Raw genomic sequence first — 25730 nt, 5'->3', positions numbered from 1 at the left:
TTCCTGGGGGCAAAGGCGGCCGGGCGTAGAGCTTACCACTCTACCCCATCAAGTGCCGAGGTTACGGATAGTGGAAGCCTTTACCTTCCACCTCTCCAAGGGCCTTCATGGCCTGTATGGAGATGACTTTGCTCCAGTTTCTTATTACTGTCTTGAATTATGACCATTAAATGACTGCATGAAGAAAGAACATAAAGCAATGAAGTGAAAAGATCAAGAAAAAAACAAGTGATAAATGAAGTCATCTGTAGAAAGATAGCAATGGACAGGAGAACACAGTAGGATAAACACAATGACATATCAGTGTGAGAAGAGGGAATAACAGATAGAGGAGGTAAGGACAAATGTGAAAATACAAAAGGACAACAACAATCTCCATACCTTCATGTAATCAGAGTTGGGAAGTTATTGAGTAAAAGTAATCAAATTACTTGTAACAAATACTTTTTAGTAACTTTTACTTGTAATCATTACCTTTTACAAAATGTTATTTTTAGTAATAATGTTCTTGGCTTTACGTCCTACTAACTACTCTTTTACGGTTTTCGGAGATGCCGAGATGCTGGCATTTAGTCCCACAGGAATTCTTTTACGCGCTAGTAAATCTGCCGACACAAGGCTGACGTATTTTAGCTGATAGTGATGGGCAGTCTGAGACGAGGTCTCAAGACTTCTCGAGACTAGCGCAAGCACTATTTCTCGCAAAAAATTTCGAGAGATCTCGAGAGCGTTGTCCCTGCATTGTGTGGCGAGCAGCGTGTCGTAGGCCTACAGGTAGTCGGAGCCGAATGCTGTTTGTGCCGAGTATGCGAATAGCAAACCACGCGCCTTCTCCATTCCGTGAATGTGTGTCAACAAGCGACTAGGGCGTTCAATTCTACCGAGGTATATTTTGACACAATATAACATAACTATAAAGGATACGCATTCTGGCATTGTATGCACTGATAGGTACACGAATAAATAGGCTAAGTACAGAAACTGACGGCTACTGTAGGTACACGTACCTGGATACTCGGGACGATGCAAGATGCGCCTTGCTGCATATGCAACCACCATTACGCATGAGTGGAATGTGTAATCTAAAATTCTTGAGTTTGCTCCAATTCTTTTGACAGCTAGGTGTACAACGTACATCGTTATCAGACCCCATATTCAATATCATATGAGCACCGTTTGTGTTTACCGATATTTTGGTGACGAAGGAAATAATTCCTTACAATGTTATAGATTATTCGCATCATAATTAGGTACTTCGATATATGACGGTGCAATGTGTAATTATGTATAGTTGTACGTGACAACTTGAAGACGATGTCCGAAACGCAACGTAAGTCGTGGATGTCGGTTATTTTGAAGAGATGTCACATAGCACAGCCCGCTGCATTGCTTGTTCAAAAGAAGTAAAATATGTCGACAGAAATACTTCTGGGATGATCCGCCACTTAAAAACGCATGAAGAGGAATCGTCACAGAACACCTCCGGCCCGGTCTGCATTCACAAGTAGCTACCCTGTCGACAACGATTGCGAGGTATCCAGGTAGATGTACATCCTATCTACAGTTATTAGCAAATTATACTGATTATTCAGCCAAGAAGTCCACCTGAAATAACTCCTAAATTTAAAATACTGACATTCTGTTTTCGCTTTCGTTAATGGTATTTTAAGGAGCTCATAGTTCAACATGAAGTGCATTCCTAGCTTTTGACAAAATTTATAGTCACACACGTTTCCATATGAGAACTACTGATTATATACTATGAGGCTTAGTTTCTGGGACGTCACTCAGCTCGCAGCACACGAGAACGGTCTCGAGAGCGTTGCCCATCACCCCTGTCGAAAGTATTGGAGCAAACTCGGGAATTGTAGCTTATACGTTCCACTCATGTGTAATTGTGGTTGCATATGTAGCAAAGCACATCATTCCCCATCTCGAGTTTGAATAATGCACGTCTCTATTATCCAAGTAGGTGTACATCCTATCTACAGTCATTCACAAATTATGCAGGGATATTCAGCTAAGATGTCCACCCCAAGTAAGTCGTGAACAGTTTAAGATACTGACATTCTGTTTTGACTTTCGTTAATGGTATTAAGGGGTTCATAGTTAAACATGCAGTACTTTTCCAGGCTTTTGACAAAATTTATTGGCTCACGCGTTTCCACATGAGAACGTTATTTCACGCAATAGCTGCTGATGATATACTATCAAGTTTAGACTTGTAAGTACTAGTACATCGCACAGCTTGCACTACAGGAGAAGCGGTCTCCAGATTCTCGCGAGAGTCTTGAGATCTGCGACGTCAGTCTCGAGAGTCTCAAGCGAGAGCGTTGCCCATCACTATAAACACCTTCAAATACCACCGGACTGAGCCCGAATCAAACCTGCTAAATTGGGGTCAGAAGGCCAGCACCTCAACCGTCTGAGCCACTCAGCCCGGCAAATGTTATTTTTACTTGTACCGTAATTTACTTGAGAATGCTCAGAATAGCCTGGACAGATTTTGTAACCAATAATAAAGTGTTAAGGAGAGCTAGAGTTGAGCGTGAGCTGGCAGATGGCTTATTTAGGCCATGTTTTACGAGGTAGAAAGTATGGGCTTCTACAACTCATATTACAAGGAAACATAGGTCAGCGAGGAGCTGGTAGACCACCGTTGTCATGGCTTCAAAATGTCAAAGACTAGATTTGCATCAACAACACAGAACAGCTCTTTAAGTTGGCTAAAGAAAGGGGTGCTTTCTCCAGGGTGATCGCCAAACGTTTGGGGGACTGAATATGGCACTTGAACAAGAACTAATTTACTTGAAGCACAGTTGTAATAGCATAATAATAATAATAATAATAATAATAATAATAATAATAATAATAATAATAATAATAATAATAATAATCATGTTGTGGTAATCGATATACATCACATGGAAGCAGAAAAATTAAGTGGTGATGAAGATAACTTATTCACTTCCACTGCAGCAGAACCAGTAACTTCACCAGTGTTGGATGAGGTACTTTCTTACTTCCAAAGACATCAAACTTATTCTACAACCGGTCGAGTTGGCCATGTGGTTACGGGCACGCAGCTGTGAGCTTGCATCCGGGAGATAGTGGGTTCGAGCCTCACTGTCGGCAGCCCTGAAGATAGTTTTCCGTGGTTTTCCATTTTCACCCCAGGCTGTACCTTAATTAAGGCCATGGTCGCTTTCTTCCAGCTCCTAAGCCTTTCCTATCCCATCGTCACCATAAGACCTGTGTGTCAATACGACGTAAAACAAATTGAAAAAAAAACTACAATATCTGTCACTACTGGGGATGTTCTTGAAATTGAACACAGGTATTCTTTCAAGTGCCCTGTAGAGAGTCTTTTTAGCAAATGCAAAAATGTACTTTGGTTGGCAACAATAATGCTAAGAACCAATTATTTTGTATTCAAGTAATTAGAAAATTACTTGAAATACTAGAAGCCATTAAAATAAAAAGTATGGGAAAAAGTAATTTTGAAGGTTCCTCACCTAGTCATGACTTAATATCGCTATGCTAAAAGAAAAACAAAATGAATGAATATTTTTTTCTTGGCAAAGTTCTGCATCATGACAGCCCCATCAAAAAAAAAATTTTTGAGCAATTTCCTTAAGACTGGTGTTCTGTGCAGGCAATTCTGCTTTAACTGGTTAATTGTTGAAAAACTCATTTTTAATTGAGTAAAATATTTATCAGGTAACTGTAATCCAGCCCAATTATGTCTGACATGACATCACCTTTCTTTTCGGTCTGACGCTGGGTGTGTACTAGGGCTGAAATGCCTCTCACAAAATGTGACAACACTATTTTTGCATTGATAATATCTCTGTATCTGTTAATGATATCACCATTGTAGTTATATTACTACAAAAAAGAACTCTTAAACTACAAAATGACACCAAAAATATTTTCTGGGATATCGCCCATCAGAAGAAGATGGCCGCCAAAACAAGACCTCATTTTCGCAGTACCACACTCGAGGTCAATCTTTATAACTCCAAAACTGTCAGTCCAATATTGAAAAACAAGGTGTTGTTTGGAAACCTACATAATATCCTACAAAACATTTCAGTGGGCAAAACCGTTAGCAACAGATGTCTTTCTCGAAAAACATTTTTGAAATTTTCATAATATCCACCCCAAAACACAAAATAGAGCAAGCAAAAACATCCTATTATTCCACCATTGATAAGAGGACTAATTTTTTAACAAAAAGAGACCAAAATCAACTCTGCAGAATCAAAATTGAGTGTGCAGCAATCAAAAGAATATTGTCAGCACTAGTGCATCGAGTGCACCCATGGAAATGAACAATAGCATGGATACTACTGTTCGGTCGGTTGGGAAGGCATCTGTTGTGCTTATTAACTCCAGCGTCATCGGACCAGACGTTGTCACGCCTTTAAAGTTAATGACACTACTTCTGCCAACTTTTTTCTTGTATTCTTCCTGTCTCTGCATACAATGCCATCTTCAAATAGATTGGCTCTTTCCTCAATAATCCCAGTTCTTGTACATCCATTTCTTCTAAGGTCCCAATTAGCTTGTTTCTGCTTTCTAGCCTCATAAGGAAGGCGGACATCAACTCTCATTGAGGAGCCATCTTGACATATTTCTCCCTCTTGATGTGGAAAGCGAAGGATAAGGAGAAACCCTGATAAACACAGGAAAAGGGAAGGGACAAAAAGATAAGACAAATAAGGTGGTAAAAGATTAGGAACCCAAAAGAAACATAAAGGCAACCCAACAGGTCAGTATCAGTAATGGAAAGGAACAATGTGACGTATCTATATCTTCTCCTATGCGAACGGGTCACTTAGGACCATGCGGAATCAACATTTGTTAAGCTTTCTTCCTTGCCCAATAGTTCTTCATTTTGATTGATTGTTGTCATTTCTGTTGCTCCAACAAAGTACATGGTGTTGGTTTCTTATTATTTTCCTGTCCGACTCGATGGCTGAATGGTCAGCGCACTGGCCTTTGGTTCAGAGGGTCTGAGATTCGATTCCCGGTCGGGTCGGGGATTTTAACCTTCATTGGTTAATTCCAATCGCTCGGAAGCTGGGTGTTTGTGCTGTCCCCAACATCCCTGCAACTCACACACCACACATAACACTATCTCCACCATAATAACACGCAGTTACCTACACATGGCAGATGCCGCCCACCCTCATCGGAGGGTCTGCCTTACAAGAGCTGTACCCGGCTAGAAATAGCCATACAGAATTATAATTATATCGTTTTCCTCAAATCCCCTTTTCAGAACAATTTTCCTGATTATATTCCTATCCCGCAGATTTGGTGATCCCAATTCAGAGAGGTCTTTTTCTACTTGATTATACCATTTTGATCTCATACGTTGGTGACATGGTGCACTTGCTTTTCTCCACTCTTTAACAACTTTTTCAAGAGCACAGTTAAATAGTAAAGGGGAGAGCCCATCACTTTGATGTACACCTGTGTTTATTTCAAATTCATAAGAGTTTTTTTGTAAATTGTTCAGAATTTTTAAAAATGGTATTTCTGTATCAGTCGTGTCCACAGTAACAAGGAGGTGCACTTTTTAATTTTCCATCATGTCTGTCTGTCTGTCTGTCTATCACTCTGTCTGTATGTACTGTATATCCATGCATCACAAGAAAATGGCTTAAGAGAAATTAATGAAAATCAGTGTGTTGAGTGGAGGAGTGATGCACTACAATCTAGACTATAAATAATTTTATTCACGCTGACTCAGTTTATTGGAAGCTTAAAATTTAATTCTCAAATATCTGCATTATTAGTGGTCCTATCAATAAATACTCCATAATTAAAGTTATAAATAATCAAATTTCCCATAATTTATGTCTTAAACATTTTTACCGTACCAGCTATGATAACAGATATATTCATAAATTTTTGTTTTTGTTGCTAAGTCCATATCAACGCCAAACCACAAGAAATTGGGTAAACAGAATTCAATGAAAATCATTACGTAAAGTCGAGGAATAAGGCACTACAGTAAAGAACACGTTAAATAAAATGACAGGTCAGCATTGGAAGAGGCAACTTGAAGGGTCTTGCCTAATGCTGGCGGGCACTCAATCATAATTTTAGCTTATGTTTGAGAGCACAGGAAGACTTCTTTTCTCTCAGTCATTATTTTCATTTCACAACAATTGTGAATCATAGAAGCTTCTTGTCTAGTCATATATCCAAGAGAAACCTCCAGACAGCAGGAACATATTGTCTCTATCAAGAGTCCATTTGCTCAAGCCATTAACGGTTTCAACATCCATTCTGCTGGGTTATGTTCGCCAATAAAATCTTGGCTTGGCAACATCGCATAAAAACTAGAAGGTATGCTGTTATTTTTGGATCTTGTTGCAAGTTTGATTGCAGTGCATGACCAATTATCTAGAGCGACATGACGTGGCTTGTAGAAGTGTTAATCGCCTATCGTTAATATTTAGTTGTATTATTACGTTGGGGTGTGTAAACATATTGCATATACAGCACTTCTTGCTCTAAATACTTTACACTGGACTTCTTGGGACTTTACTCCCCAGTGAGATGTGTAAGCTGAGCCTAGCTCCTGTCTAAGGTAAGAGCTGTGGCTAATGTTCCTTACAAGCTAACAGCCATTGCTTACTAATGATTTGTATTTAGCTCTGTAACAGTTTACCTTTAGAAATCTGGGCCTGTAAATGAAACCACAAATATTTGAAGCATTCCTCTTTGTAACTAACAGTCTAGAATGGAGTAGGCATATATATGGATGGCATATAAGAGCTGAAATGATGCAGGCTGGTGGAAGCCTTGTACACATGCACGAGGACACAAAGTTTGCCACTGTAAGAGCAGAGATGCTCATTGCTCTTTGGTAGGAGATTAAGGTGTGAAGTTTATGCATGTGTTATTGTGCATGTTACACCATGGTGATCAATAGAAAATCTATTGAAGACGCCTTTCTGTTAGAACTCTGAGAAAAAAAGTGAAAATAAACCAGTTGAGTACCAAGCAAGTGGCTGTGGGATTTGGAACATGTAGTTATCGGCTTGCATTCAGGAGAGAGCAGATTCGAACCCCACTACTGGCAGTCCTGAAGATGGTTTTCCATGGTTTCCCATTTTCACACCAGGCAGATGCCAGGGCTGTACCTTAAGCAAGGCCTCAGCCGCTTCCTTCCTACTCCTAGCCCTTTCCTATCCCATCATCGCCATAAGACCTATCCATGTCGGTGAGACATACAGCAGAGTGTGAGTGAAAGAAACCAGTTGAGTAGGGCTATTCCAGAGTTAGTGAGTATTATCTTTATATTATTATATTTTTTATTATATACATTACTGTCTGGAGAGCCTCCAAGGCTCAGACAACAGCACGCCGGCCTCTCTCTGCTGGGTTCCGTGGTTCAGTGCCAGTCACTTCATGTGAGAATTTTGCTGGACAAATCGGAGGTGGGGCAGGTTTTTCTCCAGGTACTCTGGTTTTCCCTGTCATCTTTCATTCCAGCAACACACTCAAATATAATTTGATTTCATCTGTCATTCATTAATCATTGCCCCAGAGGAGTGCAACGGGCTTCGACAGCCGGCACAGTTCTTATGTTCACCACTAGATGTGGGCTTCATTCATTCCATTCCTGACCCGGTCAAATGACTGGAAACTGGCTGTAGAGTTTAATTTTCACATTACTGTCTGTATGTTGTTTACTTTCTTTCTACCCTGTACATTGGCTATGAAACATCAGTGCAGCTCACAATTGATTTCTTGCATGAGCTGCCTCTTGGGCAACAGTACAGCTATTTCCCAAGGAAAACATACACCAAATTCAGCAAAACTTTAGGTTTGTGATAAATGCTGTTCAATTAAAATAGAAATTGAATGTTTTATTCTTTAGAATTGATAGTATATGGCCTCTAAATTTTAAAATATAAGTTCCATATATTTTCATGAAAATATCATGTGTAGAATAAATTTGGTATTTTTTGTAACAATGAAATGACATAAAACATGTAAATGATAAACTTTATTTATTATATTTTGCTATCTGACTTTACTCAAGGCAACTGAAAGGGGAGACTAGGGGCTCTGAACATTGGAGCATGGGTTATGACCATAGCATTGCTTCCACCTACTTGTTTCAGGCTTGTCAGTTTCATCTGTCCTATCCGACCTCCCTTGGTCAACTCTCGTTCTTTTCTGACTGCCACAGTATTAGGTTTGTGAGACCTAGAGAGTAATTCATTTTCTCACCCATCGTGGCCCTTGTCTTTCTTTGGCTGATACCTTCATTCTTCAAAGTGTCAGACCTCTTTCATTTTTTCTCTCTGAATAGTGTTAATAGAGGATAGTTGCCCAGTTGTACTTCCTCTTAAAACAATAATCACCACCACCAACTTGGATACTACCAAGGAATAAGCTAAGATGTTATTTTTATTAATATTACATAAATATTTACAATGTGTTTACCAAGCAAGTGGCTGTGCAGTTTGGGTCACATAGCTCTCAGCTTGCATTTAGGAGATAGTGGGTTCTAACCCTATTATTGGCAGACCTAAAGATGGTTTCCCATGGTTTCCCATTTTACACTAGGCAAATACTGGGGTTGTACCTTAATAAAGGCCACAGTCACTTCCTTACCACTCCTAGTCCTTTCCTATCCCATCATCGCTATAAGATCTATCTGTGTTAGTGCGACATAAAGCCAAATGTAAAAAACTGTTCTTTAACGTGAAGGAAACTCAGCCCTTTCTGACGCCCCACACCGTATGACCAGAAATAATGATCCATGATGGACACCTTCTCTGTTGAGAGAACCATTATTGCAGAAATCAACACAACACTAAGCTCACTGTATGTCAGTTTACTATATAAAACAAACAAACAAACAAACAAACAAACAAACAAACAAACAAACAAATAAATAAATAAATAAATAAATAAATAAATAAATAAATAAATAAATAAATAAATAAATAAATACTGTACTTCATTACTAAGGAAGCCTGGATAACACATGAGCCATAATGTCAGTGTCATTTATTTTTCCGCATACTCTGCAAGTTCTGTAGATTTCTGACTTCAAATTTCTTATCTCTTTTGGTTGGTGAGAAGAAAAATATATTATTTTCAAATGATTAATATCAGTATCTTTCATCATCATGTCTTATGTCAGTTTTATTTTTGTAATTGAGTTGTCATAAAGAGGAAATGTTTTGTGACATTATTGAAAGTTATTTTCTTTGGCAATCTGCCCTCTGTCTCTCTTTCTCTCTCTCTCTCATGTTTGGCCGTGGAGGTTGATGAAGCTATTGAGACGTCACTCAGTCTCTTTTCAAACAAGTGAACTCCAAGGTATCTCCTTTATGTGGACCGTTTATTTGTGTGTCACTTTGTAATGTGAATAAAATGTTATAGTTTCACTTCTTGTATCTCTTCAGCCATTAGCATCTTTCATGTTAGTAAGAGGGCCTACAGAGATTTGGATAATAATACAGGAATGAAAGTCTCTCTACTCATTGAAATTACTTGATCTGTTTAATTGATTATTCAATTTTTTAAAAATTCAACTTCATTTTGTCATGAAAACATAGCCCGGTGCTGGGCACTGCACTGAACACAAAATGTGACTCTATTTTGCAATTATGATATCTCCCTATCCATTAACGATATTGCCATTGTGGCTGTTTTGTTTCAAAGAAGAACTCTTAAATTACAATTTGAAACACAAAAAAAGACCATTTATGTTATGTTATCTGTCAAAACAAAGATGGCCACCAAATAAGACCCCTTTTGGTGGTACTGCACTCAAGGGCAATCATCTTTATTTCCGAACCGTCAGTCCAATTTTGAAAAACGAATTGTCGTTTCAAAGCCCACATACTCCCTAACAAAACAATTGAAAAATAATTTCAGCCGGTGAAGCTACTAGCAAAAAAGAAATATTTTCTAAAATTTTCAACAAATTTTCATAATGTTCAACTTTAAACCATAATAAAGCAGCAAAAACACCTGGTTATGCCATCATTGATAAGAGGATTAAATTCCAAGCAAAATCAGACCAAAATCAGCTTTGCAGAACCAAAATTGAGTGGGCAGCGATCAAAAGAATACGCAGCGCAAACACCAACGTGCGACTTCAAACACATCAAGTATGCCCATAGAAGTAGACGATAGCGTTGATACTACTGTTCAGTCAGTTGGGGAGGCATCTGCTATGCCTGTTAACACCAGCTTCACCTAAGCAGACATTTTCACACTTTAAGTTAACGAGAGTCCACCGATATTTTAAAATTTAAAAAAAAGATTTCTCTGAAATTGATCCAAATTTTTATTTCTCCACTTCTCTTTCTTTGATAGATATTTGTTCCAACAATCTGATTTTTTTGTTCTTATTTTCTATTCACTGACTTTTTGGATTAATTTCATTGATATGCTGGCATTTCAATACAGCTTTGGCAGGTTGTTCTGCTGTTGATAGATGTGGTGTAATTTTGAGCATATCAGGAAATGATCCTTGCCCATTGTAGAATTCTGCTGTTTAAATGTTGTGCAGGAACTACCACAGCAAAACCTGTCCTCAGTGGATACCCAAGGGACCAGAATTTTTTCCCACTGTATACAGGATTTCGGTTCATAAAGATTGTAAAAAAAAAAAAAAAAAAAAAAAAAAAAAAGACATAAAAATCATAAGTGCATATATCTGTTAGATACAGGGTCTCTCATATAAATCCAGACCGAACGCACGGTGTTCATACTCTGCGCTACGGCAGCTGCCTCAGGCGAACTTATGCCACGTGCAGCCGCCTCGCTTTAAGTGTGTATACAGTATTATATTAAATCTTACCTTATAAAAGATGCTGGAAGTGTTGTCCTTCCTGGGTTATACAGGCATTGTATCTGGTAACCACATTCTGGCTGACACAAGTGAGTTCTGCCACCATAATGTTTCCTTTCAGTTCCTTCAATGTGTGAGGATTCGTTCGATTCACTTTTTCTTTCAGTTTACCCCGCAAGTAAAAATCACACACTGCATTTATTGCCATATCAAAAGAAATAGGCCCTATTATTCGTCTTGCACTAACAGCACACCAAACACCAATCTTCCTACAATAATGAGGGACTTCATAAACACCATTAAGATTTTCTGCACACCTATAGTAAGAGTTATGACTGTTCACACAACCATTAAGATAAAACCAGGCCTCATCCGAATAGAACACAAACTATGGGTCGAATAAACAATAATTCAGTGATACAAGATACCACTCAAAATATCTCACTGTTGTGGCTGGATCTGCGGGTTTTAACATTAAAACTGTTTGTGTGTGTGCATGCATATTGTTTATTGATCACTCACCTAGTAGTTTCAAATTTATTTACAATTTATTTATTTATAATTACTTGAGTCTGTTCTTGTGAAGGTGGCATTTCACCAGGAAATTGCTGAACAAATGCATCACGTACCTGTCAAGCCGATTCGTATTTAAAATGACTTTTGCATATGAAAATAACTGTCTCATCATGTTAACAGCTGAGATTCAGACTGGCGTCTGCTAGGTTGAATGATTTTGTTTGGTAGCAGATACAATAATGACTCTAATCTTACACTTGTACACACCAGTTCATCAGCACTAACACAAATCTGTTCTTGCTTAGAACCTCCTCACAGTGCACAGTAGTACAGTACAAACACTTATTTAGAAATAACACCAATGGTAATACTGTACAGTACTCACATTTACTTCTTCCAGTAATCCAAAATTGTACACTGGATACACGGATCTCAATTAAAATACGGCCACGGAAAATAATGTTGAACAATTGTGTGACTTTTTTGTTAGTGAAATAGACTGAATGTTCTTTACGGCTGTCAGAGCATGTTGGTAGGACTTCACATCACATAAACTATCTTCTTCATAGTCTTTGTTCTCATCTTCATCGCCGTTAATTTATGTTTTCTTTTCTTGGAGATGATATTTAAGAAATGTTTTCTAACGCTGACTCTGTCTCAGCTTGTAGATCAATAGTCATGTACTGTTCTCCACTGACATGAAACATAATTACATTGTTCGAGAGTTTGTTGTAGCAATCGGTATCTCAGCCATCTTAGACCCATGTGGAATACATTTGTACAGAAAAGGGTTAGGAAGGAAATTTAATTTTTTTTTATAGTCGCAAAATATATTTCTGTTTCCATGTCAGACAGGTTCCGCTAAATACAGGTAAAACTTACGTGAATATTAAACCATAATTCACGGGACCAGGAAAGTTTTCTGGTGTGGAAAGTTTTCCGCTAAAGGCAGATTTTACTGTATTAAAAGTCTTGAATTTACAAAGATGTGCTGAAAAACATCAGTGGAACAGATTGCCCACAGTCCATTGCTAGACTCACTGGTAAGCTGTAGGAGCATGGGTGGGGGTGGTGGGGGGGTTCACATTCATTACAGTAGTCCTGAATTATTAGTTAAGAGTTACTGATGAATGAAGTTGGAAATAAATTCATCAAAGCAGCTGTTGTAAATGTTGTCCATTGTTCTGGATACAAACTTTGCATCAGCATAAAATATTCTGAAACACTCGTATCTCCACCTCTGAAATTTCACTGATGAAGGGAATGGTAAAATAAATAGTTTTCTATCATTATAAGGTGTATTGACAAGGCGGACTAAAGTAAAACTATTTTAAATAGTTCTGTAATAGATGGACAGTACGCAATGGTATCATGATAAACGGGGTTGATGGGGTTGAAAGTTCCTTATGGGAATCATTGTAAGTACTTAAGTGTTAATATAAGGACAGATCTTCATTGGGGTAATCACAGAAATGGGATTGTAAATAAAGGGTACAGATCTCTGCACACGGTTATGATTGTGTTTAGGGGTTGCAGTAAGAATGTAAAGGAGAGGGCATGTAAGTCTCTGGTAAGACCCCAAATAGAGTACAGTTCCCGTGTATGGGACCCTCACCAGGATTACTTAATTAAAGAACTGGAAAAAATCCAAAGAAAAGCAGCTCGATTTGTTCTGGGTGAATTCCAACAAAAGAGTAGCGTTACAAAAATGTTGCAATGTTTGGGCTGGGAAGACTTGGTAGAAAGAAGATGAGCTGCTCGACTAAGTGGTATGTTACATGTTACAAATCTCATATTATGGTCCGTATTGAAATGTACTTAAAGTCAAAGAATAATACTAAAATTATAAATTCCACCTATTCAATACATAAGAGTTTTTTAAAATTTAAATTTAAGAAATAGATCTTAACAAATTAGATACAGGGATGTGTTTCGCTCATAATGAGGGCATCATGAGCACATTTTCCTTTTGACTTTTAATATAAGAAGCTACAACCACATCTACCTGCTAATATAAATATAGCTACCTTCCTGATGAGTATTTGTCCTCGCTCCTAAGTGCCTTAAGAAGAGTGCCGTCTTATCTTTTCACATAAGATTAACAACTTCAACAGACAAACAACTTTGGATTTTAATTTAACCACCACTATGAGTGACTTTTATCCTAAATATTAAGCTTGCATCTGGGAGATAGTAGGTTCGAATCCCACTATCGGCAGCCCTGAAGATGGTTTTCCGTGGTTTCCCATTTTCACACCAGGCAAATGCTGGGGCTGTACCTTAATTAAGGCCACGGCCGCTTCCTTCCAACTCCTAGGCCTTTCCTATCCCATCGTCGCCATAAGACCTATCTGTGTCAGTGCGACATAAAGCCACTAGCAATAATAATAATAATAATAATAATAATAATAATAATAATAATAATAATAATAATAATAATAATAATAATAATAATAATAATAATAAATACATCTTCTTCTTCTTCTCCTTCTTAGTCTGTGCGACGTAAAGCCCCTAGCAAAAAAAATAAATATTAAGCTATTATAAGCTCCTTACGCCATCTCCAGAATAAGGCACATATTTACCAGATTTCATTTCAACGTAGTAATTTAATTTTAACTCACTACTTGTTACCACATTTAAAAATAGGACATTCGTTAAAAATCTATAATAAGGATTGATTATAAGACTTTGTCTTAAGAGTACTTATAACTACTGTCTTCCACTTGCTAGTCTTTTTTAGACATTTGTACCTACAACAGTATCCTCTTGTTTATATTTTAGACCTTCGTTAAAAACTACAAATATGAACAATCAGGATCCTGATTTTTAATTTCTTTCAGGTATGAGATTTTTAGACCATATTTGGAAGTTCATTTAGATAATCTCCTGTTTTATATGTTTACAGTTTAAGTTGATTAGTAAATTTTTAGTGACATTTCATTTTACAGGAGTGAGGGGCAAGGAATGAGCTTCAGTACTGCTAACTGAATGGAACTGAAATCTGAATTGGATGAGTAGTATGATCGATATGGATTTTCAAAACTATTTTGTCTTAAGCCCACAACTGCATCATACACACACATATTATATCATGTCTTGTATGACCTTTTTCTTTATTATCCACAATAACATCAGTCACAATAAAATAGACTGGCCTGCCTCTTTTTACCAAGGATGCCTGGAGATTTGCCAGGGTGAGAGCAAAAAATGTTTTCATCCTCTTAATTATGGAAACAGATTTTTCTGTTATGCAACAGCTCATTCAGTCAACTTGCTGAGTGGGGAAGAGCAACTCTTTTGTCTTTAATTTTTTTTTTTTTATACCACAGCAGTCTGCTACTTAGGCTATTATTTTTCTGCCCTCGCTGTGATGTTTCTGAGTAGGTGTTCCAGGGTGTTCCTGCGATGTACTTGGCCATTGCAATAGCTTTCACCTGCATTTCTTTACTTTACTATATAAATAACAGTAGTATTCCAAAGTATGTGATTACACTGCCAGATGTCTCATGACAGTGCATAATCGTGTAAGCAATGAACTTCATTTTTAAGGTGCGTAATGATGGATGTGACTTGTTTTTTTATAAAAAGGAATTGACATTAATGACAATCAATTTATGTCAATGTATTGATTATGCCCCCCCCCCCTCCCAAACCCCATGGCACTACAGCCCTTGAAGGGCCTTGGCCTACCGAGCGACCGCTGCTCAGCCCGAGGGCCTGCAGATTACGAGGTGGTGTGTGTTCAGCACAACGAATCCTCTCGGCCATTATTCTTGGCTTTCTAGACCGGGGCCACTATCTCACCGTCAAATAGCTCCTCAATTCTAATCACGTAGGCTGAGTGGACCTCGAACCAGCCCTCAGGTCCAGGTAAAAATCCCTGACCTGGCTGGGAATCGAACCCGGGGCCTCCGGGTAAGAAGCAGGCACGCTACCCCTACACCACGGGGCCGGCTAATGTATTGATTAGGAGGATAATAAATCCTTTAAATAAGAAAATAAATACATAATCGATTCATTTTTTATGTCATAGATTAGCAATCCGTATCTCGAAGATAACAGAGGTCTACCGACTCAGTACTAAGGAGCCGAAGTGTCACTAAAAGTTTTATGGATAGTAATTGTTCAAATTCATGTACCCTGTGAGAAAATCGTAAGTCATTTGTGCTCATTTTGCATATTTGTTTTTTGGTATTTTTTGTGTGTCAAGAAGGTGCTTGGCATTTATCATCCACGGGCTGTCCCAGTTACAGAATGATAATGTAATAGAAAATTAAAGAACATACAGGTATATACACAAATATGCATATATATACAAATAGACATCTTCACATATTTTCTACAGACTATTCACATAATTTACAAAATTAACACATTCCACCCCTAAGAACAGCTTTCTGAATTGCAGTAGAAGGGTAGTGAAAAATGTCAAGTGACCCTTCCAGCTAATTTATGGTCCTAAGGTCTTCCATGAACCAAGAATTTTAGTGTGCAACTGTCCTACATTTGGGAAGGTGAAATGTACATTTCTGCCTTGTTCGCCTGTTTGGAACATGAAGGCAGTATAGTCAGACAGTCCACTTTACTCTTCAAGCATTCACTTGCTAGCATTGCGTTCGCACATTTTTCGATGCATTGCCAGCAAATTGATTCCAAGAATTTTTACAGATATTTCATACCTGCTTGAAGAGAGTGGCATGCCCAGGAATCCAAAACTAATCCACTTCATGAATCTTATCTGAACTCTCTCAAGATGATATATGTGGCTGTTTTGATACGGGAGCCACACCTCACAACCATACTCAAGAGAGGGTCTCACCAGGGAATTGATAAAATAACTTCTGATTTTATTTAAACTGTTTAGATTTCAAAGTTTAGTGATGGTAACAGCTTAACAATGTTTTCAACAAGTTCATACCTGTGGAAGTGACACAAGTCCTGCTTTCATTTAGTAGAACAATTCCTCTAAAGCAAAGTGCTAGTATACGAGATATTAACAGAGTTTCCAACCTTTGAAATGGGTTGTCAGTAATTCATTCCCCCTATCCTACTCTACCCACAACCATAAAGGCATGCTCAGTTCGCCCAGAAGGACATGGGTTTGAATCACCGTCAGGAAGTCATAAAATTTAAGAAACAAGATTTCCACTTCCGGAGGTGCATATGGCCTTGAGGTTCACTCAGCATACACCAAAAATGAGTACCAGGTTAATTCCTGGGGGAAAAGGTGGCCGTGCGTAGAGCTAACCACTCTACCTCACGAAGTGCCAAGGTTATGAATAGTAGAAGCCTTTACCTTCCACCCCTCCTTTCCCCTGTGAAGATATTTTCGTCTTCTGGACCTTAAGCAATTCCAGTGTAATGTACTGTAATGTAGGCCTAAATTCTGTTTTATTTTTCCTAACAAAGTGAAAGCTCCTTCTGAGGGAAGGTTACTGTGAGGTACATTTAATACAGTAATAATTCACATTGAATTTTACAGCGGTCATGGCTAGCAAAAGGAAGTCACGAGTGAATAACTTTAGTTGCAAACTCACAAGCATTGAAGTGAGGAGGGTTCAGGAGGAATGCTCAAAAGAATTGAACATGTTTCTTCTTTCCTTTTTTTGCAGAAAATTATTTTTAGGATAATGTAGCTTTTCTATAATAATTTCCCCTTGGCTTGTTATGCCGTAATCATGAGACAAAATCCATAATAGTTGGCACCTCTGCGTTAATTATACCAGAAGTCTGTTAAGTCATCAGCCCATGAGGCCAGGTGGAACCTTATAGAGCACCACCAAAAGTTATATGGTTGTAAGGGAACAGAAAAAAAAAAACCAGTAGTTGCACCTTCATGAGGAGTGCATTAGCTTGCCATTGCGTTTGTCACCGGTTTAGAAAAATGCTACTGAAGCTTAATTCACCCCACGAGCAACACCTTTCGTATCGCTCAGACACAATAGTTATGCTCCGAATGTCATTACCCATACTGTCACAGCCATAAATAACACAGACTTTGGTGGAAGCTTGTTGGCTTGTGCCAACAGACAAATACAAAAATATCACATCCTTCAAGCATTAGCAATAGCCATCAATCATCTTCTTCTTCCTCTGCCCATTTTTTCATGCCTTGGTGGGGTCATGAACAGAAACTGTCACATGTTGTTTTCCTGACATCAGCGCTTTGTGAGGGATGTATGCACTGTTCATGTTTCTGTAGTGGTTACACTTGGGTAGATCGTGGGAGATTACTGCCAAAAATGAGGGCTATTAAACTAGACAAAAGAATGATTGAATATGTGGCTATATGTCTAGAAAATAGAACTCAGAGAATTAGAGTAGATGAAATGTTATCTAATCCTGTAATGATTACGAAGGGGTCCCACAGGGCTGTATTATTGGACCTTTATCTTTTCTTATACATAAATGATGTGAGTAAAGAATTGGAATCACAGAAAAAGCTATTTGCAGATGATGATGTACTCTATAGAGTAGTAAATAAGTTGTAGAATTGTGAGCAAATGCAGGGGAACCTAGACAAGGTTGTGAGATGGACAGCGGACAATGGTATGACGGTAAACAGGGTGAAAAGTCAGGTTGTAAGTTTCATAAAGAGGAGAAGTTCTCTTAGTTTTAATTACTGTGTCATGGGGTAATAGTACCTCATGGGGAACACTGTAAGTACTGAGGTGTTAACAGAAGGAATGATCTTTTTTGGGGGTAATCATATTAATTAGATTGTAAAACAAGGTTACAGATCTCCTCACATGGTTGTAAGGGTATTTAGGGATTGAAGTAAGGATCAAAGGAGAGGTCTCTGGTAAGAACCCAATTAGGGTATGGTTCTAGTGTATGGGAGCAGGACTACTTGATTCAAGAACTGGAAAAGAGTCATCGAAAAGCAGCACGATTTGTTCTGGATAATATCCGACAAAGGAATAGTGTACTTCCAAACTACCTTAAAAAGATGTTCCATCAAATCAGCATTTGTTATGTACTGAACTAGTTTTATTACACTAGAAGACCAGTTTCAACTCATCATGGAGTCATCTTCAGTTCAAATATTAAAGTCAAGAACCATTATACAATTCCATACATACGGATAAAAAGTTGTAATAAAGTATCATATGTTACGTAATATCAAACTGTCAAGGATTCTGGAAAATAATTCCTCATTGTCCAGTTATTTACATTTATAAAAATGTCCCTGATTTAAAAACTCATATTGAAAGTAACTACCGTAATATTACATATAAATAAATAAGTTATGCTGCAGTAAGACTGAAATTCTTTCTCGTAGAACTTTAACACTTCTGTGAACTGAGGATCTGGTCTAGGAAGCCAAGATTAATGGCCGAGAGGATTCGTCGTGCTGACCACATGACACTTCGCAATCTGCAGGCCTTCGGGCTGAGCAGCGGTCGCTTGGTAGGCCAAGGCCCTTCAAGGGCTGTAGTGCCATAGGGTTTGTTTGTTTGTGAACTGAGGATATAATTATTTGTCTTTTCTGGTATGTGCCGTATTTCTCTGAATTCAAGACTTTTGCCTTCAAAAGAATTAAATCAGCCTTATAATGTGCTTTGTGAAATCATTACTTTATTTATACCGGTACTTATTTTCATTTTTAATTTGAGAAAAAATAAACACACACAAGTATCATGTAAATTCTACCTGCTCCCCTAATAATTTTCATTGGAGGTATATGGTACTGCCTTTGAAAGTTCAGGGAATTCCTCTTTACGAGTCCAGATTCGTATCGTATCTCATTTTATGACCATTCCGACCTTGTGTTTTTCATGCACATACCTCACAATTTCATCTTCGACTTCTTAAGCGCCCTTGGTGCGAGCCACTGAAAGCCTTTCTTAAATAGTACTGGTACGCAGTTTTAGACTATCTTTAAACTTTCTTGCAGCTACACTATTAGGTACGATATTCTTCATTTCCACATGTTTAATAACCATTATCCTAAAATTAGCATCATAATATCGACGGGATCATGTTGAAAATTTGCCGACAATACCTGTTCTACGTGTCTCTACAATACAACGATCCGTCACGAAAACATTTGTGTTGTCTATAAACTTGTTACTTTTACTAAGTGTCAGGTATCAGGAGTTAAATGTCAACGAGCTTTGTTCGTCGTGTTATGGCCATTCCGCCTTTGCATTTTAAAACTTGTTACTTTTACCAAATACAGTAGAGACTGCTTTTACTAAGCGTCAGGTATCGACTGCCGCTAGATGGACGTCTCGCTTGACGGATTTGGCCGGCTTCAGCGGCTAGCGATATTTAATACAGACGCGGATGTTGAAAGTCAACGAGTTTTGTATACCGTGTTATGACATCTCGTAGGCAATGGTTATGGCCATTCCGCCCTTGCGTTTTACGCGCACATACTTCACAATTTCATCTTCGACTTCTTTAAAGCGTCCTTTTTGCGAGCCACTAAATGCATTCTTTATTTGTAGGCCTACAGTATGCATTTTTAAGCTACAGTACTTCGTCTTCACACCAATGCCGAACATTGGCTGTAGTTATGCCGTATTTTCCTGCGGCTGCACAATTATTCTTCATTCCCGCGTGTTTAATAACCATCAACTTAAAATTGGCATCAGAATATCGACGAGAACCCATTGAAAATCTGCTGGCAATACCTGTTCTACATGTCTGTAGAATATGAAGATCCATCGCGAAAATATTCCTGCTGTCTATAAAGCCGTTACTTCTATTAAGCGTCAGGTAAGTTACAGTAGTAGTGTTATAACTCTGCCACTGAGTAACCCTGGCCTTTCTAAGAATTTTAAGGGTCGCATCCTTGCTATTCTAATTCGAATGACATTTCCTGCGCAGCTGGGGCTTGCAAATACGGTACATTATGATCGATCTTGCAATCAGCTCAAGAGAGTAATGTTTTGATACCATTCTGCGGATTTGGGAAATGTTTCTATAGAAACTAGTAGAATGTCACTCACTCTTCACTATTTCCCGAGAACCAGTGACATTACCCAGAGACACTGTACAATCAACTGCCGCCGTTAGTGATGTATAATAAAGACACGTACGGACGTTGATGGTCAACGAGTTTTGTGCGGTGGGGGTTGAAGGGAAGCAGCATGGTAACCATGGTAACTGTCAGGAGTGCTCATTACGTCGCGAATGCAAGACGACCCTTGATTTTTCACGTGGAATTCTGGGGAAGAAAACGTCGTCTTGGATTCCGAGAAATATGGTATTAGACTAATGTCAAATGGGTCTTGTTTGCAAAGTTCTGTCTAATCTGTCTAATTAGTTACTTTCAATGTGAGTTTTTAAATGAGAGACCCTTTTATAAATCAGTTTGGTATTATGTAACATAAGTTATTTTATTATAACTTTTTATCTGTATGTATGTAATTGTACAATGGTTCTTGATTTTAATATTTGAGCTGAGGATGACTCCATGATGAGTTGAAACTGGTCCTCTAGTGTAATAAAACTAGTTCAGTACTAAACAAGTGCTGGTTTGGTGGAACATCGTGTTTAAGGTACTGTAGTTTCGAAGTAAGTTAACATCAATATGGAAATGAAAATTATTTATCTAATGTTGCAAACTTTAGTCTGGGAGACTTGGGATTGAGGAGATGAGATGCTCAACTATGTGGCTGTCAGTGGAGAGATGGCGTGGACTGAAGGTAGATGAATAAGTTTGAGTGGAGTTTTTAAAAGTAGGAAGTATCTTAATGTGAAGATAAAATTGGAATTCAAGAGGGCAAATTGGGGTAAATATTCACATATATATATGAGGAGTATGGGAATGGAATAATCTATCAAAGGAAATGTTTGGTAAGTTAAATATCCAAGTTCTTTGAAATCATAAGAAAAGACTGGGTAAATAAATGATAGGGAATTTGCCTCCTGGTAACAGCCCAAAATGCAGATCATTGATTGGATTGTGTATGCAAGGAGCTGTGTATTGAGATGAACACAGGACATGACTATAATCCGCTAGCGGGTTTAAACCCCACTGTCAGCAGCCCTGAAGATGGTTTTCTGTGGTTTCCCATTTTCACACCAGGCAAATGCTGGGGCTGTACATCATTTAAGGCCACGGCCGCTTTCTTCTCACTCCCAGGCCTTTTCTATCCCATCGTCACTATATGTGTTGGTGCAACGTACACTGACTGACAGAGCAAATGCAACACCAAGAAGGAGTGGTCAGAACTTTATGCCAATTGCAGGGTAGACTGGCGTCACTGAGGTATGCTCATGATGTGAAATGCGCCGCTGTGCTGCGCACGTAGCGAACAATAAATGGGACACGGCGTTGGCGAATGGCCCACTTCGTACCGTGATTTCTCAGCCGACAGTCATTGTAGAACGTGTTGTCGTGTGCCACAGGACACGTGTATAGCTAAGAATGCCAGGCCGCCGTCAACGGAGGCATTTCCAGCAGACAGACGACTTTACGAGGGGTATGGTGATCGGGCTGAGAAGGGCAGGTTGGTCGCTTCGTCAAATCGCAGCCGATACCCATAGGGATGTGTCCACGGTGCAGCGCCTGTGGCGAAGATGGTTGGCGCAGGGACATGTGGCACGTGCGAGGGGTCCAGGCGCAGTCCGAGTGACGTCAGCACGCGAGGATCGGCGCATCCGCCGCCAAGCGGTGGCAGCCCCGCACGCCACGTCAACCGCCATTCTTCAGCATGTGCAAGACACCCTGGCTGTTCCAATATCGACCAGAACAATTTCCCGTCGATTGGTTGAAGGAGGCCCGCACTCCCGGCGTCCGCTCAGAAGACTACCATTGACTCCACAGCATAGACGTGCACGCCTGGCATGGTGCCGGGCTAGAGCGATTTGGATGAGGGAATGGCGGAACGTCGTGTTCTCCGATGAGTCACGCTTCTGTTCTGTCAGTGATAGTCACCGCAGACGAGTGTGGCGTCGGCGTGGAGAAAGGTCAAATCCGGCAGTAACTGTGGAGCGCCCTACCGCTAGACAATGCGGCATCATGGTTTGGGGCGCTATTGCGTATGATTCCACGTCACCTCTAGTGCGTATTCAAGGCACGTTAAATGCCCACCGCTACGTGCAGCATGTGCTGCGGCCGGTGGCACTCCCGTACCTTCAGGGGCTGTTCAATGCTCTGTTTCAGCAGGATAATGCCCGCCCACACACTGCTCGCATCTCCCAACAGGCTCTACGACGTGTACAGATGCTTCCGTGGCCAGCGTACTCTCCGGATCTCTCACCAATCGAACACGTGTGGGATCTCATTGGACGCCGTTTGCAAACTCTGCCCCAGCCTCGTACGGACGACCAGCTGTGGCAAATGGTTGACAGAGAATGGAGAACCATCCCTCAGGACACCATCCGCACTCTTATTGACTCTGTACCTCAACGTGTTTCTGCGTGCATCGCCGCTCGCGGTGGTCCTACATCCTACTGAGTCGATGCCGTGCGCATTGTGTAACCTGCATATCGGTTTGAAATAAACATCAATTATTCGTCCGTGCCGTCTCTGTTTTTTCCCCAACTTTCATCCCTTTCGAACCACTCCTTCTTGGTGTTGCATTTGCTCTGTCAGTCAGTGTAAAACAAATGGTAACTATAATCCGCAGGCCGCTGGGAATCATAATAACAGTAACCTATCAACCAAAGGACCAGACAACAGCCATCAGTTATAACAACATAAATAATTTTTTTCTCTTAAATCCTACCTCCCTTAAAAATTCCATGGTTCAACAGCCCATTAGGGTGACTACTGCCTAGCCAGATGGCCTACAGATACTGGAATATGACAGGGTCAGCGTGATGACATCCTCAGGTGACTACTTTAAACCATTTTATGATCATTGTCTATTTGTTTGTTGAGTTTTTGTTTTTATTTATTGTGGTGATAATTTTAGTTATTATAGGATTTATTTTATTATATATGATTTAGTGATTTTTATTGAGTGAGAAGTATTAAATTTGAATAGGATCAAAAATTGAGAAGAGATTACTTATCATTTTCAGTTTATGGAATTTGAAGTTAATGACATTTTATTTGTTGGTGTTTTCTTGACAGAAGCAAAATCCCTGAACTGGCCAGGAATCAAACCCAAAGTCTCTGGGTAAGAAGCAGACATGCTACCCCTATACGATGAGGTTGGTACCAAACCAACAACAGTTTAAATGGCACCATAATGAAATACTGATAAATTCCATTTAACGTAAACATTTAGTTGTTAAATTAGCCTGCCTGGTGGTCATGATGGTTAAGGCATTGAAATCTAAACAGTCTGATACCGTGGTTAGCTGGTTTGAGTCCCGTTGGTCAAAAAAATTTCACCATCAGAATGTTGGCTGGCAGGGTAGGGGAGGTGGTGGTATACAATTTCTAATCACTGGACTGCATGCCAAAAGCCTGGATTAAATTCCAAACCTGTCCGCAGTGCTCATATGGAGTGAGGGCTTACGACACTGTTGATTGTGATTCGTCTGTCGGATGGCGAGGTTAAGCCTTGAGCAGACCCCTTGGTGCTATTCGAAAGGAGTAGGCTATGTGCCGGCACCAGGTTTCACCCTCTCCCTTCCTACTATCATATTGTATATCACGTCATTTATTTCATCTCATTAACTCCTCTGATGAGGTTGACGTCATAAAAACCCGCCACGACAGATTCATCTCACCTCATACCCAACCCTGTTGAGAAACAGGACAAGGGTTGGACAAACAAACAAACAAACAAACAAACAAACAAACAAACAAACAAACAAACAAACAAACATTTTCTTGTTACATTCACTCTTTTGAACCTTTAGCGTGTTACTTAGTCTCAGACTTCTCACCAGTCAGTGAACTTGGCTTGATCTGCAGCCAGTTCATGATATGGAGCTGCTTTTCAATTTAAATTCCTTGTTTATTTGCCTGGAGAGCAAGGTGTTACACATCTCTTTGGTATAAATAGATTTGCTGGTGGGGAGCAGTGAGTTGAGTTATGCTTGCCACATGTCCAATGAAGTATTTACCGCATAGCTTACGTAAACATCATTTGCTTCTTAATGCTCCTTTGAGATCAGTTTATGAAAACTGCTTGACAGAAATATCAAGGAATTAGTATGTTTATTTAAATATTTTGTCATCTTCAAATATATCTGCCTAAGAGCTTTCTCAAATAAAAAGAATGTGATGTAATGTGAAGCAGTACTTATGCCCATGATCTTAACAGTACTACTACTTCAACTTATAAATCTCATTTTTATCCCATATTGGCATCAACTCAACTAAGGTTTAGGTTGAAGGGAGAATCTCACCTTCCAATAGTTAGTTGCTTTTTATGACAAGTCTATGTAATCACAAACATATTCCAGCTTAAAATCTAGTTGAATAACTAAAAAGTATATGTTTTGTTCCTCTGATACGGAACATCTTGAGTTGTTGACTTTTAAGTCTGTCATCATCCACAAGTTATTAATGCACATACTAAAAACTATAGCAATAACTCCAGCATTTTGAAGAAAGATCACTTTCTACGATTCCTTACACACAAATTTGAACATTGACTTGTTGAGTGTTTTAACTCATATGAAGGAATATTTTATCTCATCATCATCATAAGTGTTTTTTTTATTCATATGTGCCAATTTTTGTATCTTTATACACATTTTCAGCTGAAGATGTTCTAAATCAGAGAAATGAAACATGTACCTTTTTAGTCATTTAACTAGACATTAAGCTGGAATATGTTTCTGATTACATAGACAAGACATAAAAAGCAAATAAGTATTGGAAGGTGGGATTTTTCCTTCAACCTTAACCTTAGTCGACTACTACTACTACTACTACTACTACTACTACTACTACTACTACTACTACTACTACTACTACTACTACTACTACTACTACTACTACTACTACTACTACTACTACTACTATTACTACTACTACTACTACTACTACTACTTTTTGTTACGCCTTCAGTACAGAGGCCAGTTGGGTGCTCTAATAGGGGTATACTGAGCAAGACAAGGATAAGTTTGCCATTGCTTTCCTCATTGTTCAGAAAGTTCTATTGAACATGACTGACCAATGAGTAACACCTGTCATAACACTCAGACGCACTAGTTGTGCTCTGAATGCCTTTACTCAGCAATATCCATACCGCAGCAGCTTCCGTACTGTCATAGCTATGGAGGAGACTGAGACTTCTGTGGAAGCTACACTTTGATCTGGCCTGGATCAAGAGACAGTTGAGAAAGTATTGCAGCTATCAAGAAACCCAAACTTTAGTTGAGCTGATGTCAATAGGGATAAAAGTGAGATTTATAAGTTGTAACTTAGCCAATCAGGCAAAAAAAACCATCAAACACTTTGCCCAGGTGGTTAGAGGCGCGCGGCTGTGAGCTCGCATCCGGGAGA

The 25730-nt window shown here is 39.1% G+C and overlaps 1 protein-coding gene across 2 annotated transcripts in view; it reads left to right on the top strand.

The window, feature by feature from the left end:
- The window catches only part of LOC136883478 (uncharacterized), a 137993-nt gene that overhangs the window by 9160 nt on the left and 103103 nt on the right, over nucleotides 1–25730 (top strand). The window contains exon 1 of one of the 2 annotated variants that reach the window (XM_067155813.2): nucleotides 6523–6607. The exons of the other annotated variant lie outside the window; for it this stretch is intronic. The gene's annotated coding sequence lies outside the window, so the exon portion shown is untranslated. Of the gene's footprint in view, nucleotides 1–6522; nucleotides 6608–25730 lie in introns of those variants that run through there. 2 annotated transcript variants of the gene reach the window in all.

This window comes from Anabrus simplex, chromosome 11 (genome assembly GCF_040414725.1).
Source record: "Anabrus simplex isolate iqAnaSimp1 chromosome 11, ASM4041472v1, whole genome shotgun sequence".
Classification (NCBI taxonomy): Eukaryota; Metazoa; Arthropoda; class Insecta; order Orthoptera; family Tettigoniidae; genus Anabrus; species Anabrus simplex.
Note: the sequence above shows the minus strand (reverse complement) of the source record. Positions and strands in the feature narration are given on the sequence as shown.